Raw genomic sequence first — 14,493 nt, 5'->3', positions numbered from 1 at the left:
AATTTTTAGTTTACAATTCATATGAATTGTATATAGACATTGGCGGATACAAATATAGTAATTTGGGAACAGGGGTTATTGTATACCCTTAATGAAGGTAACTTTGTACATGAAATCAAATATTCTTTCGCTTACGCATTTGCGAGCACTCCATTGATTCGCATGCAATTGAGTGTAACCTTTATCAGATTACGTTTTCTGGTACACCGAAAAAAAAATCAAGAATATTTTTCCAATTAAAGCTTTAAAAATTATTCAATTAACAATTTTATTGCTTGAACAAATTTTTTAATTGAAACAAAAATCAAACACAAAAATAAATAGTATCAATTAGTTTTTTTTTTTTTTTAAATTGGATCAATAAATTTTTAATTGATACTATCATTTTTGTGATTGAAGACATTTCAATTAATTTTGTGATTGAATCAAAAAAAAAATTGTGTAGTTGACACAATGAAAAACCTGTAAATGAATACGGAGAAATTTTAATAACATACAATCTTCTGCGTAAAATAGTTGCAAAATAAAATACTTCAATAAAAAATATTGCCGTTGTTGTATTTTTATGGCGGAGACGCAGCTAATTTATGTTTTCGGTGAAAATTAAACAGGTACCCATATTTTGTTTTATGGGATAAGCAACGTACCTGTACATTACCTGTAATTAATGAGTTTCGAATTTTTTATACCCAAAAATTGGTTATGAGACTTCAAATTGCCATCTAATATTAAGGCCGCTTAAAACAAAGCCAGCAAAGGTAATAGATATAGAGAAAGATGAACAGAGCTCGCCTTAAGATCTGGCTAGTTCAGTAGATAGCCAAAAATGGTTGAACAATTTTTTATCTCTGTTGGCTCTACTAATTACTCTAATGCATGTCTATGTACTTTTACAAAGAATTTAACATCACGTTTGGAATTGGTTATAAAATATGCGTCCTATATTATTGATCGAAAAAGGGTATATGCATATGGTAGCATGCATTGAGAAACAAGCTCACCAAAGGGAGCCACCGTGGTGCCATGGTTAGGATGCCCAGTTTCGATACTAACACCCAAAAGCTTTTAAGCGGTGGTTTATCACCTCTCAGTAATGCTGGTGCGAATTCGGAGTGTTTTAAAGCCTGGAGCCACGGTGGTGCAATGGTTAGCGTGCCCGCCTTGCATACATAAGGTCGTGGGTTCGATTCCTGCTTCGACCGAACACCAAAAAGTTTTTCAGCGGTGGATTATCCCACCTCAGTAATGCTGGTGACATTTCTGAGGATTTGAAAGCTTCTCTAAGTGGTTTCAGTGCAGTTTGGAACGCCGTTCGGACTCGGCTATAAAAAGGAGGTCCCTTGTTATTGAGCTTAACATGGAATCGGGCAGCACTCAGTGATAAGAGAGAAGTTCACCAATGTGGTATCACAATGGACTGAATAGTCTAAGTGAGCCTGATACATCGGGCTGCCACCTAACCTAACCTAAAGCCTCTCTAAGTGGTTTCACTGCAATGTGGAGCACCGTTCGGGCTCGGCTATTAAGTGGAGGCCCCGTGGTGCAATGGTTAGCATGCCCGCCTTGCATACACAAGGTCGTGGGTTCGATTCCTGCTACGACCGAACACCAAAAAGTTTTTCAGCGGTCGATTATCCCAACTCAGTAATGCTGGTGACATTTCTGAGCGTTTCAAAGCTTCTCTAAGTGGTTTCACTGGAATGTGGAACGCCGTTCGGACTCGGCTATAAAAGGGAGGTCCCTTGTCATTGAGCTTAATATGGAATCGGGCAGCACTCAGTGATAAGAGAGAAGTTCACCACTGTGGTATCGCAATGGACTGAATAGTATAAGTGAGCCTGATACATGGGGCAGCCACATAACCTAACCTAACCTAAGTGGAGGCCCCCTTGTCATTCAGCTTAACATGGGATCGTTTTTCATGATGGATTTTCAACCGCAAAGCAGTTATTAATCAATTTAACATAAAACAAATATTTTGTACGCAATCAATGCTTTAAAACTTTTCCATTCAAGTTTTGAGAAGATTTGATAAAAATATCATCGTTGTCTTATATATTTTCGCTCACTTTATTTTTTGGTTTGGGGAAAAAATCGAACATAATACTCAACTATACGAACGAATAATACAATTTTGTGTACTGAGAGAGATTTACATCATTTAAAAAAAAAAAAATAAAGGCCTTCCCAATTATGTTTCCGCCATTGTATAATCATTTGGAGTAAATATCCCAATATAGCAAAATTTTGATGAAAAATTACCTATATACATATGTATCTGTATAGACTTCGATTAGAGGGTGTAACATCTTCGGCCTTGTCGAATCGAATGTGGTAATATTTTGACTTACTAATATATAAAAATATATTTACTTTTTTTTTTTAATATACCCTAGTCTTAAGATAAAATCAATCAATAACAATTATGTTTTTCTTTTAGTGGCTATAGTAAACATGGCTGGCTCTATATATAAGGCTGATATTTATTCAATAAATTATTTTTTAAATTTATTTTATTTACAATATCATACAATTAATTAAATATACATATATATAAATATCCATAATGTGAAACAAAATTCTTTGAAATGCAGAATATAATCATAATATGGTTGTATTAACATTGACTAATAGTCGATGTCGGTATTTTGGCCTATCTACATGTCTTCAAAATTTATCATAAGTATATTAAATAAATGAAAATTATCAGATCATTATATATCTATAAGTCTTGGGTCGTATCAAAAAAACAAAATTGAGACTGATTTATAATCACTCAATTTATGGACTAAAAGTGCTTGAATTGTTTCTTTTGTGCTTTAAAAATGTAGAAAAATGTTTGTAAATAGTACCCCAGTTCTGTTTCAAAACTTCCTTATCTCTATTATTCATTATATACTGACCATGACACCATGGAATACAAAAACTTTCCATGTAATTTTAAATGGTCTCGCTTACTTGTACTGGAATGGAAAATTCCCAAAATGACTAATGAGAAAAAGTTAAATATAGATCTTTTTTGGGGGGTTTAACTGACTGACTGACTTGAATATGGGTATATAGGTGAGTATGTTAATGAGACCAATAAATTAACATTTACAAATGCCATCGTTTAAAACCAAATTAAAAAAAAAAAAACATTCAAAAATAAAAAAAAAATTGATATAAAGTGATAATGGATTTCTTAAAAAAAATTATTATGCCCACATGCAAAACAATTTATTGACAGTTTATCGAAAGAATCTGTATGACAAAAGTACGCTTGAAGTTTTCTTTAAGTTTTTTTGTATATGGGAGTTAATAAATCGTATTAGGGACATAGATATGGAAGAAGAGAATAAATAGTACATTTTTGTAGATTTGTCTGTTATTTGTATTAATCCTAGTTAATTTAAAACACAGTCTGAATTTGGTCTCGAGTGTGATCTGTTTCGTGATCGTGATTTTGATTTGTGATCCAAAGTGATGATCGGTTAGTTTTTGTGAGTGTCCCTATAATCATAAAATCATAAAATGCGGGCGCGAGTATTAATTTTCAATTGTCAGTAATTGTGTTTGAAATCGTGGTCAGGGTACGTACTAACTTTAATTGACGAAAAATATTGCCTACTAACTAGCAATATTTATCCATGACCCACGGGGGACCAATCTGATGGAATAGTTAGCATACCAGCAGCGTTGCTTTCCGATATTTTTGTGACAAAATTAACAAAGTTTCTCAGTTGCACCAAGTACCGTGGTACCACCACAACACATTTGATAACTTTTTAAAATTTCTTAAAGTTCGCAAATAAAAACATAAACGCTAGCCTAAATCAGTTTTTGCTTTCAGACATCTATATGGCAAGCGGACATTTTATCTCTTTTGTAAGTGAAAAGGAAAAGGCCTTTGTGGCTTTAAACACTACTTTTAAACCCACCACCATAGAATGGTGACGGGGATATAATATGTTTGTCATTCCGTTTGTAACACATTGAAATAGCGATTTTCGACTATATAAAGTATATATATCCTTGATCAGGGAGAAATTCTACGACGATATAACCATGCCCGTCTGTCTGTTGTAATCACGCTACAGTCTTCAATAATGAAGCAATCGTGCTGAAATTTTGCACAAACTCGTCTTTTGTCTGCAGACAGGTCAAGTTCGAAGATGGACTATATCGCTTCAGGTTTTGATATAGTCCCCATACAAACCGACCTCCCGATTTGGGGTCTTGGGCTTATAGAAATCGTAGTTTTTAGTTATCCAATTTGCCAGAAATTGGAAATCTAGAGGTATTTTATGATCATAAAGAGGTGTGCCAAAAATGGTGAGTATCGGTCCATGTTTTGGTATAGCCCCATATTGACCGATCTCCCGATTTTACTTCTTGGGCTTATAGAAAAAGTAGTTTTTATCCAATTTTATTTTGGCTAAAACAAATAAAAATGGAGCTATCCTAACATAATTAACGCAATATTTTATGAATATCTATAGTATTTGGCTGAAATCTGAATATTTATCGAATTGAGGCATAACAGCAAACAAAATGTTTGCTGATCGTATTTAGGAGCTTGTAAGTATATTACAGGGCAAAAATATACCAAAAACTACTCTTGGTTCTTAAATATGCTTTGGGGAGAATTTTATAACCTAAAAATTTTATAAATTGTTGTTCATTAGGCCCTGAAGTACAAAAATATAACAGCAGACATCGACTGCTGTTTTTAGCAGACTTTTTTCTATGAGTGTATATTTATACGAAAATATATGCCGAAAATAAAAAATAAAAACGATGCATAACATAAAAAAATATATATTTTTTTAGAAAAATATTTGATAAAAAAAATTTCCGCTGTTGAGATTTGAACCTGTGTTTCTTGATTTTTCGTTCATACTAATAAAGAACTTCTCGAGAAGCAATTAGAATGTTATTCCTTGGTGTCGTATTACGATTATATCACACACATTTGAATTGACCGTTCGACGCTTTATATTCAATGGTGTTTGTGGCTGAGTGTGCTAAGGCGTTCTGTTATGGTGCCAGCAAACCCAGGTTCAACCCCTGGTCGGAGCGAAAAAGTTTTTCAAATTGGAAAGATTAGATAATAGGAAAATAATAGTGTAATAAAACATATGGTTGAAAAAAAAATTAAATTGGTTGAAGAAAAATTTTTTTTTTTCGCTTTTTAAATTTCTTCATTCAAATTAACTTCCAGGGCACAACTTCTAAAGTAATGCAAAGGATCCAAAAAGCGAGTACTTCCGTCCTATGACAAGCCCATGTAAAATTCATTGGAGATGATCCAAGTTTGCACTACTTCCGGATCACAGATTGAGGATCCAAACTACTTTTTTGGAAGCTCTTTTTTTGTTGGGATGTTAATAAAAGAAAAGTTCACCACCTGCAACCATACTTAACATTATTTTACAGGCCCCATATGGGATTTCACATAAACCGCTTCCAATGGAGAAAGTCTTTGCCCTTCTACTCATTTTCATAAATTCAGCCCCTGAAAAGTCTGAAGAACACCCAAATTGTATCACCATTAAAGGCATAGTGACATTTTTTTGCTATACTAAAATAGCTTATTAAATTAATAAACATATTTTTAATTTACCTTTTAAACTTTTGATGTGACAAAACTACTTTTGGAAAATCCATAGCTTGTTTTTTTCTCTTGAAACCGTATGTTATAACGTCAGTTTGTTTACTCATTAAATATGTCTTTAATAAATGTGTGTTTTTATTTTTTTATATCCGTAAACAAGACAACCACCATATTGTGTTAATGAAAGAATTTTAGGTGGATATCTGCTGCGTAATTAAAAATTTAAAGAAAATGTTAAATAAAAACATTTTGTTTTTTTTTCTACAATGGCGCTAAGACAAAGGTAAATGAAACGCTTTAATTGCGATGTATTTTGTATTTCATATAATATCAAAAGATATAGGGAAGGCGCACTATCAAATTAAAAAAATATATATATATATTGAGAAATTAGTATTTTTTTAAAAATATTTTTGATTACTAATGGTTTCGACGTTGTTGGATTGTGTATCTCTCCATGGTTCAAATTGAGTAAGTCTGAAATAGAGAAATGTCAAATAAAATTGTTAAAAAAACTTGACGTTTAGGTGTGGTTCACATTCAACATCGGCCCTTACAATTTAAGATTTCAAAGAAAGCTATGTAATTTGTAATTTTAAAGACTATAAAAAAGGTTATAAACTACTAGAATTTTGTAAATAAGTCTGTAATTGTTTGACATAATAGAAACCACTTCAGATATTTCTTATCAATATGCTGGTATTTTATAAAAAAAAATTATAACTAGAACTCTTGACAAGTTTCCACTTAAAAAATCCATTTAACATACATGGTAAAATTACTTTACATGTAAATTTCTTTCATCATGATTCATTTACTATTAAATTTTGAATGAAACCTCATACCATTCCCTAATAGATTTGCCTTGCAGCAGAATAACAACAAAATCATTTAATAAATTGTTTGGGTAAACTTTAACATTTATTTGTTTTATAACATACGTTCTGTATTTATTATTTCCTTTTGCTGCGTTATCATAATGTGATGAATTTTGTTGGGTTTTTTTCGTTCTTTCTTAAACTCCGTAAGAAATGCCTATTTGTTTTTTGTTTGCTTTCTTCGCCATCAATATAGGAAGTTTCTTGTGTCTGCGATAAGAAATTGATCTTTAGACACTCCAGCAACATGGATTCGCCAAAGTTGACAACCATTAACAACAAAACAAAGCATACACTCGTGAAAATTTTTTTAGTGATATTTAAGTGCCATTAAATGTTTAGACAGGAGATTTCTTGATAAGAAATTTGTTTATTGATAAAACATCAGAGATACCTGAAGAAGACGTTGGTTAGTTAAGTTAAGCGTTTCGCGTAATATTCTTTGAAATCTTTATTTACTTTAGGATAATTTTTGTATACGCAGAATTTATTGGTCATTGTCCTGGAATGGTGGGAAAATACGCTAAAACTAATTCGTTCGTAGAAACAGTAACAAAAGTTAGAACGGGCAAAATTAAAGCAGAACACCCAAAGACATTTGTGAGGAACAGCAGAAAAGTCTGCTAAAACAGTAAAAAGTCTGCTGAAAAAGGGAAATCAGTAACTGTTTGCTGAAATGGCAAACATTGTCTGCTATTTTTAAGCTCGATTACACTAAAAAAAATGTTTTAGTTTGGTTGAAACAAATAAACAAACAACTTATGGGCTATCGTAACACTATTAAAACAATTAGGAGCTTGTAGTATGGATCTAACAGTGCAAAAATATACCAAAAACTATGTTTGGTTCTTAAATAGGCTTTGGGAAAAATTTATAACGTAAACATTTTATCAATTGTTTTTCGTTATTCGTTCGTGGAAACATTAACAAAATTTAGAAGGGCAAAATTAAAGCAGAACACCCAAAGATATTTGTTAGGAACAGCAGAAAAGTCTGCTAAAACAGCAAAAAGTTTGCTGAAAAAGGGAAATCAGAAACTGTTTGCTGAAATAGCAAACGATGTCTGCTAAATATTTTTAAGTTCGATTACACAAAAAAAAAATATGTCAACTTATGGGCTATCGTAACACAATTAAAACAATTAGGAGCTTGTAGTATGGATCTAACAGTGCAAAAATATACCAAAAACTATGTATGGTTCTTAAATATGCTTTCACAGAAGAAAAATTTCCGTAGTTAAACTAACGCTAAATTTAACTTATTTTTATTGGAATAAATTTATTTGTTTGTAGTTAAATTTTATTATTTTTATCGAAGTTTTCCACAGCTTAATGAAATCTTACTTTTTTTTAAGTATGTCTCAACAATTTTATGAACTAAACGTGAGTATAAAGTTTAATGACCGTACACATAAGTTCAATATGAACTAAAACAAATGAAAATTTTCGTACGATTCCCAAAAATAGTAAGAATGAACTAATGTATGGTTAAAATGGTCATGATTTGGCGCCAATGATTTTCTTCTTTACTTTTACTATGAGATTACGTAATTTCGTGAACTGCAGTTAAAAAGTACAACAGGGCATTAAAATTTCCTGGTTTTAACAACGCTTTGTGGAAATCTCAAAATGTGGAATAAAATTTAGTTCAATTTTCGTGCGTAGTAGTTCAATCATCCTATAAAACAGTTCACTTTTTTCGGTGTTGGGGAAAATTTATTACTTAAAAATTTAATAACTTGTTGTTTGTTAGACACTGAAGTACAAAATTTTAACAGCAGACATTGACTGCTGTTTTTAGCAGACTTTTTTCTATGAGTGTAGTTTGCTGAAATAACACAGAGAAAACAATATAAAATTGAATGACATCAACTCCAGCCACTATGAAAAGGCTAATGCCGATGCCATTCATTCTTACTATTTTTGGGAATCGTACGAAAATCTTCTTTTGCGTTAGTTCATATTGAACTTATGTGTACGGTCATTGAACTTTGTACCCACATTTAGTTCATAAAATTTTTGAGGCATACTTAAAAAATAGTAAAATTTCATAAGTTGTGCAAAATTTCAGAAAAAATAATAAAATTTAACTTCTAGCAAATAATTTTTTTCCAATAAAAATAAGTTAAATTTAGCGTTAGTTTAACTACGGAAATTTTTTTCTGTGCAGGCACCGAATGTTGTTTTTGGGTGACTTTTTTTCTTTGAGTGTATATAACATAGACTTCGGCTATCCTCATTGGTCGAACTCTACTCTTTTTTCTTTTAATTGTCATATCAATCTTTGCTAATAAATTCCTTTTAAGTGTATACATCAGGTATATTTACTGAACTGAAATGATTCATGTAAATATGATTAGCTAATCGTAGTTTGTCATAAATTTGTTTTTATTTTCGTATTATTGTTATTAAAATACCGCCATGCATAAAACTAATTGTACTATCGTATTCATAAATCACATGATGGCATTATATTTTATATAAATATCCTAAATGATTAGATGTAATTTACGATTATCGCTCAACCTTCCCAACCTTATTAAATGGAGATCCATTCAATTGTCGCATTTATCAAATTAAGGTAATTTTGCATAATTATTGAAAAAAAAAAAAAACAGTTAAGCAAAAATGATTAGAGGCTAGAGAAAGTTTTGAACTTTGTTAGCTCAATATCTTTATAGTAGCATTTTGTAAAAACCTATAGCGATCCGAATCGAATATATAGATGTGATTTATATATGTTCGTGTATTGGCATGTCTAGTATGTGTTTATTTTATTGGCAATAACGTTGTTATTTTCTATAGAAGTAGAGGAGGCTTAAGTAAACAAATGATTAATTACGCAAAAGCTGTTACTTTTTAACTACATTGCTGGCAAAGTGGGTAGTTTCTAGAAACAAAGTAGGCATTGGTTTGTAATAAAATATAAGTGTCTCAGATTGTCATGGGCTATTAAAACAGGGTGGCCTTTTTGTAATGGTAAGGGTAATATTTGGTGGATGATTTTTTTTTTTTTGATTTTTAATGTGCAATTCGTACAACTGCGTCATTGACATAGTTTTAAGTGACGCAGATTTCAATAAACCTAAGAAAAGTTTGTATTGTTAGCAAATTTCGCGATATTTTTTAGCAGATTTTAACAAAAGTTTGTTTTACTCATAGAATAATGTCTGCTTTTTAATTCTAGTGAAAAACATTAATTAAAATTTTAAATTTTAAAATTTTAAAATTTTCCATCGGAAAAAAACATATATATGGAAGCTATATAGACATCTGAACCGATTTCAACCAAATTTGACATGCGTACTTAGTATTTTAATTCTACTCCATGTGCAAAATTTCAATCGGACTACAACTTTGACCTCTGATAGATATGGGAGCTATATCTAAATCTGAAACGATTTCAATCAAATTTGGCACACATGACTATATTACTAATTGTACTCCTAGTGTAAAATTTCAACCAAATTGGGCCAAAAGTCTGGCTGGGGCCATTTAAGTCTATATCGGGCGAAAAATATATATGGAAGCTATATCTAAATCTGAACCGATTTCAATCAAATTTGGCACACATGACTATACTACCAATTGTACTCCTTGTGCAAAATTTCAAGCTAAAACTCTGGCTTCTGGGTCCATATAAGTGCATATCGGGCGAAATATATATATGGGAGCTATATCTAAATCTGAATCTATTTCAACTAAATTTGGCACGCATATGCTAAATCTGCTCCCTGTGCAAAATTTCAACCAAATTGGGCCAAAACTCTGGCTTTTAGGACCATATTAGTCCATATCGGGCGAAAGATATATATGGGAGCTATATCTAAATCTAAACCGATTTCAATCAAATTTTGCACAATTGACTATACTACTAATTGTACTCCTAGTGCAAAATTTCAACCAAATTCGGCCAAAAATCTGGCTTCTGGGGCCATATAAGTCCATATCGGGTGAAATATATATATGGGAGCTATATCTAAATCTGAACCGATTTCAATCAAATTTTGCTCACTTGACTATACGACTAAGTATTATGTTTGTACAAAATTTCAAGCAAATCGGTATAAAACTCTGGCTGCTGGGTCCATATTAGTGCATATCGGGCGAAAGATATCTCGTCTCTGGGTGTTACAAACATATGCACTAACTTATATTACCCTGTTCCACAGTGTGGCGCAGGGTATAATAATTATTACACTCATAGAAAAATGTCTGCTAAAAACAGCAGTCGATGTCTGCTGTTATATTTTTGTACTTCAGGCTATAACGAACAACAAATTATACAATTCGTTTTGTTTTGTGATTGTTGGTTTATTCTTCAATCATTTTGTTGTTTTTGATTCCAGCTTAAAACCATTTTGTGGTTATACATTTTTCCCCAAAGCATATTTAAGAATCAAAAGTAGTTTTTGGTATATTTTTTCACTGCAATATACTTACAAGCTCCTAAATACGATCAGCAAACATTTTATTTGCAGATTTTTGGATAGATATTCATAAAATATTATTTTAATTATGTTAGGATACCTCCTAAGTTGACAATTTTATTTGATTCAGTCAAACTAAAATATGTTTTAGTGTAATCGAGCTTAAAAAATAGCAGACAATATTTGCTATTTCAGCAAACAGTGACTGATTTCCTTTTTTCATCAGACTTTTTTTCTGTCCCTACTAACAAATTTCTTTTGGGTGTATAAAAAATATATTTCTCTTGGTTAAGGAAATTACACATTTTGAAGAAAAATATTGGAATTAAAGCTAGTTAAAATGTCAAGCTCTATACAAAGTTTGAGACAGACAAAATTGTAAATAAAATTTACAAATTTTAGAAAATTTTAACCCTTAAATAACACTTTCACTACCGAAATAAACCTAATTTTAAAAACTTTAATTTTTCGTCTGTTTCTACTGCTACTAACAGCATGTAGAACAAAAATTGTCATTTTGAGAACCTACTTCAATTACTTCAAGAGCTATATGAGCTTGTTCTGAAAACTTAATTCTAGAATTGGTCACAAGGCCTTACGAAAATAAGCGCTATTTGGCCTATAATATCGTTCAAAGTGTGATAAAAAATACAATAAAGAACTCGAAAAAGTATCAGCTATAGTTTTTGTATGAATGTCCATTTACTAGAAACATATAGTAGAAAAATTGTCTCAAATTTTCGTATTTTTCGTTTATTTTTAAAGAAGTTTATAAATATGTATTTTAGTGCTCACCAATATGGAAAATATTTATAGCTTATTTAGATTAAAGCCTCTACTTTAAAATAACATCGAGAAAAAAATCCAAACTAAGTGGGAAAATAGAATTTGGTGTCTTTTACGAATGTCCGTATAAGTGGACATCGGTAGTGAAAGGGTTAAAATAACGAAAATTTTCTCATATTTGCAAAATTCATCTAAAATCAAATAACTTTATTGTTGTTGTAACAGTTTTTAATGTAGTTTCATCCATTTTGTTCTATGCTTTGGTAGTTCAATTAGTGTCCAGAGTGATCTGGTGGTGAGACGAGTAGGCTTAGGTGGGCAAGCGAAAAGGTGACGAGTGCCATGTGGTCCTTGATTACAGATGGGACATACGCCAACTACGCTGCTATCAATCACTGATAAGTAGGAATTGGGGCGGCTGCACTTGCCTGATCTTAGTTGGGTCAAAACTAACCTTGTCTTCCGTAGGAGGTCTCTCTCTTCCGGTGCTATGGGCGGTGGTCGAGCTTCGAGAACAGGATTAATATTGTAGCTTCTCACCGCTTCAGCTACAGTATCCTCATGAATTCTGTTCAGACCTGTCTGGTATGCTGCCTGATTTAGAGGCCCTTTTTTATAAAGCTGGATCTCGAGCTCTAGAAGGTGAAAATCAAATCTTACATTCCTGGGTAGAGGTTTCCTATCCACAAGATGGTGATTTGGATGACAACTTTAATAGCAACGCAAGAGGTACTGCTTTGACAAAATGTAATTGTGTCGACGCACTGGGATTATCTTGGTCTCCGCATAAAGCTGATCCAGGGGTGGACTGGGGAGACATGCTGTTGCAGTTCTAAGGGCAGCGTTCTGACAGGTCTGTATGTTATTCCACTGCGTGTCGCTCGTTTGATGTGTCCACACTGGCCTAGTTTACCACTGTCTTTGAGAGTTACATCGACCATAGACTTTCTTTTTTTTTCTGAAACTGGTATTTTTTATATTCCACTCTTTTTAATGTAATGCAATACAAAATATTTATTATTAATATTTATTTTTTATTATTAATAGAACAAAATTATTTACTATTAATATTTTATTTTTATTGTGCTGCAAAACATCCATACACTGAAAAAAATATTGTCGTGAAGTCAAAGATTTCATGTCTTTAACATACGAATGCAAATTTTGCTTAGCATAGAAGACGCATTTCTCTAATATAAAGTTTTTTCCTTGTCCAAAAGTCGATAAACTTTTCAATGAAGTCGTAATGTCCTTATTATTAAGTGATTTGACTTAAAAATGGGTATCATAACATGAAAGAAAAAATATTTGGGCTAAGGTCAACTTGACTTTAATAATTCAGAAAAATTCTTTAAATTTAATGAAATTGTCTTTAAATTTGTTTTCTTTTTGCATCTTGACTACAAAGCAAAAAATCGTTCAAATATAGGACATGTTTTTCAAAACTTTATTTTAAAGAAGTTTTTTACTTCAAACATAGCATAATTTCTACTGGAAGTCGAGTCCTAATTTGGAAAATAAAGTTGCCGTTAACTCGTTTTTAAAGGACTTTGATAGCATATGAAGAAAATAAGCTGAGAAAGCGAAAAATTAAAATTTGCTTCCTAGAAGCAAGTACACAAAACCCAAATTTAAAAGAGAATTGTGTCTTAAAAGTATCCTTACTTGTATTCTCCGCTTCTTTGGCTCGGAATCAATACCAAATTTTTTAAAGTAATGACAAAATCTTTGGAACCGAGTATGCTTTTTTTTTCAGTGTAGATAACATTTTGTGGTTGTTTCAGCCAAGCATGGAATCGAGTTTTAAAACAGCAGACAAAGTTTTTTATTTTAGTGAGCAGTGACGTTTTTTTTTTATTTTCAAACTTCTTGGTGTTTGGACAGCTTTTTTGACTATAAATGTATATACATTAAACTTGCCTAATTGGTGGTTCTTCATTACCTTTACAAAGTCTTGTTATCGTTATCATAAATTTGCAATTGTAGCTATAAATGCCATCAGCATTTAATGGTAGAGTAGGGAAGGACTTTGTATTTTTATTGTAGTTCTTGTCAGGAATTGAACTTTCATCATAAAAACTCGTGCCAAGGAGCTATAAAAATAACTTATTTCGTTAGGCCAAAATTGTATTGACAGCGGAAATATGATTGGAAATCAATTTCAAGATAAATGTATAACGCCTTCAATGGAAGTCTACGATGCTAATATGTAAATTTTCTAACAGAAATTAATCTGGTTACGATTGATATTGCTCTCTATAGTTAAAGGGAAATATGGCCAAAAAAAGATTTTTTTTGTTATTGTTACTAAACCAAAAGATTTTTTAACAGAAACAACTGAGAAATGTGCGTATTATTCTGCTTTGTGTCTAATAACAAATTTCTTTGGTTGACAAAATTTCTTTGACTGTATACCATACCAAACCAACTAATTTTTCTCACTGGTAGACTATATTCAGAAGATTTTCCAGATTTTGGAAATCCTTTATATCAATCAAACTATATATTAAAATATGTATGTATGTGTGTAATAAAAAATTTTTCGTTACGAAAATTAATTGGTTTTGTAACTTTAATTCTTTCCTATCCCACCTTTTAGGGGTTTGTGACCTCAGATGTTAAATGTTCTACTACCGTGTATATCCTTATGTGAGCACGTGTAACTTTTCGATGTGTTTTTCCCCTTATCCCATAGAACAAGGATTTTTTGTTTAATATCCTGAAACTTGTATGCGCTCACGTCATATAGTTCGAAACTCGTTTTAACCTCCCCTTCCCGTTGTACACATAGTACAGTGGCATTA

The 14,493-nt window shown here is 31.7% G+C and overlaps 1 protein-coding gene across 2 annotated transcripts in view; it reads left to right on the top strand.

Annotated features, from left to right (window-relative positions):
- The window catches only part of LOC142223297 (choline/ethanolamine kinase), a 29,055-nt gene that overhangs the window by 1,435 nt on the left and 13,127 nt on the right, over positions 1-14,493 (top strand). The gene's annotated exons all lie outside the window — the stretch shown is intronic.

Source organism: Haematobia irritans, chromosome 2 (assembly GCF_050003625.1).
Source record: "Haematobia irritans isolate KBUSLIRL chromosome 2, ASM5000362v1, whole genome shotgun sequence".
Lineage (NCBI taxonomy): Eukaryota > Metazoa > Arthropoda > Insecta > Diptera > Muscidae > Haematobia > Haematobia irritans.
This window is presented reverse-complemented; position numbering and strand designations above follow the sequence as displayed.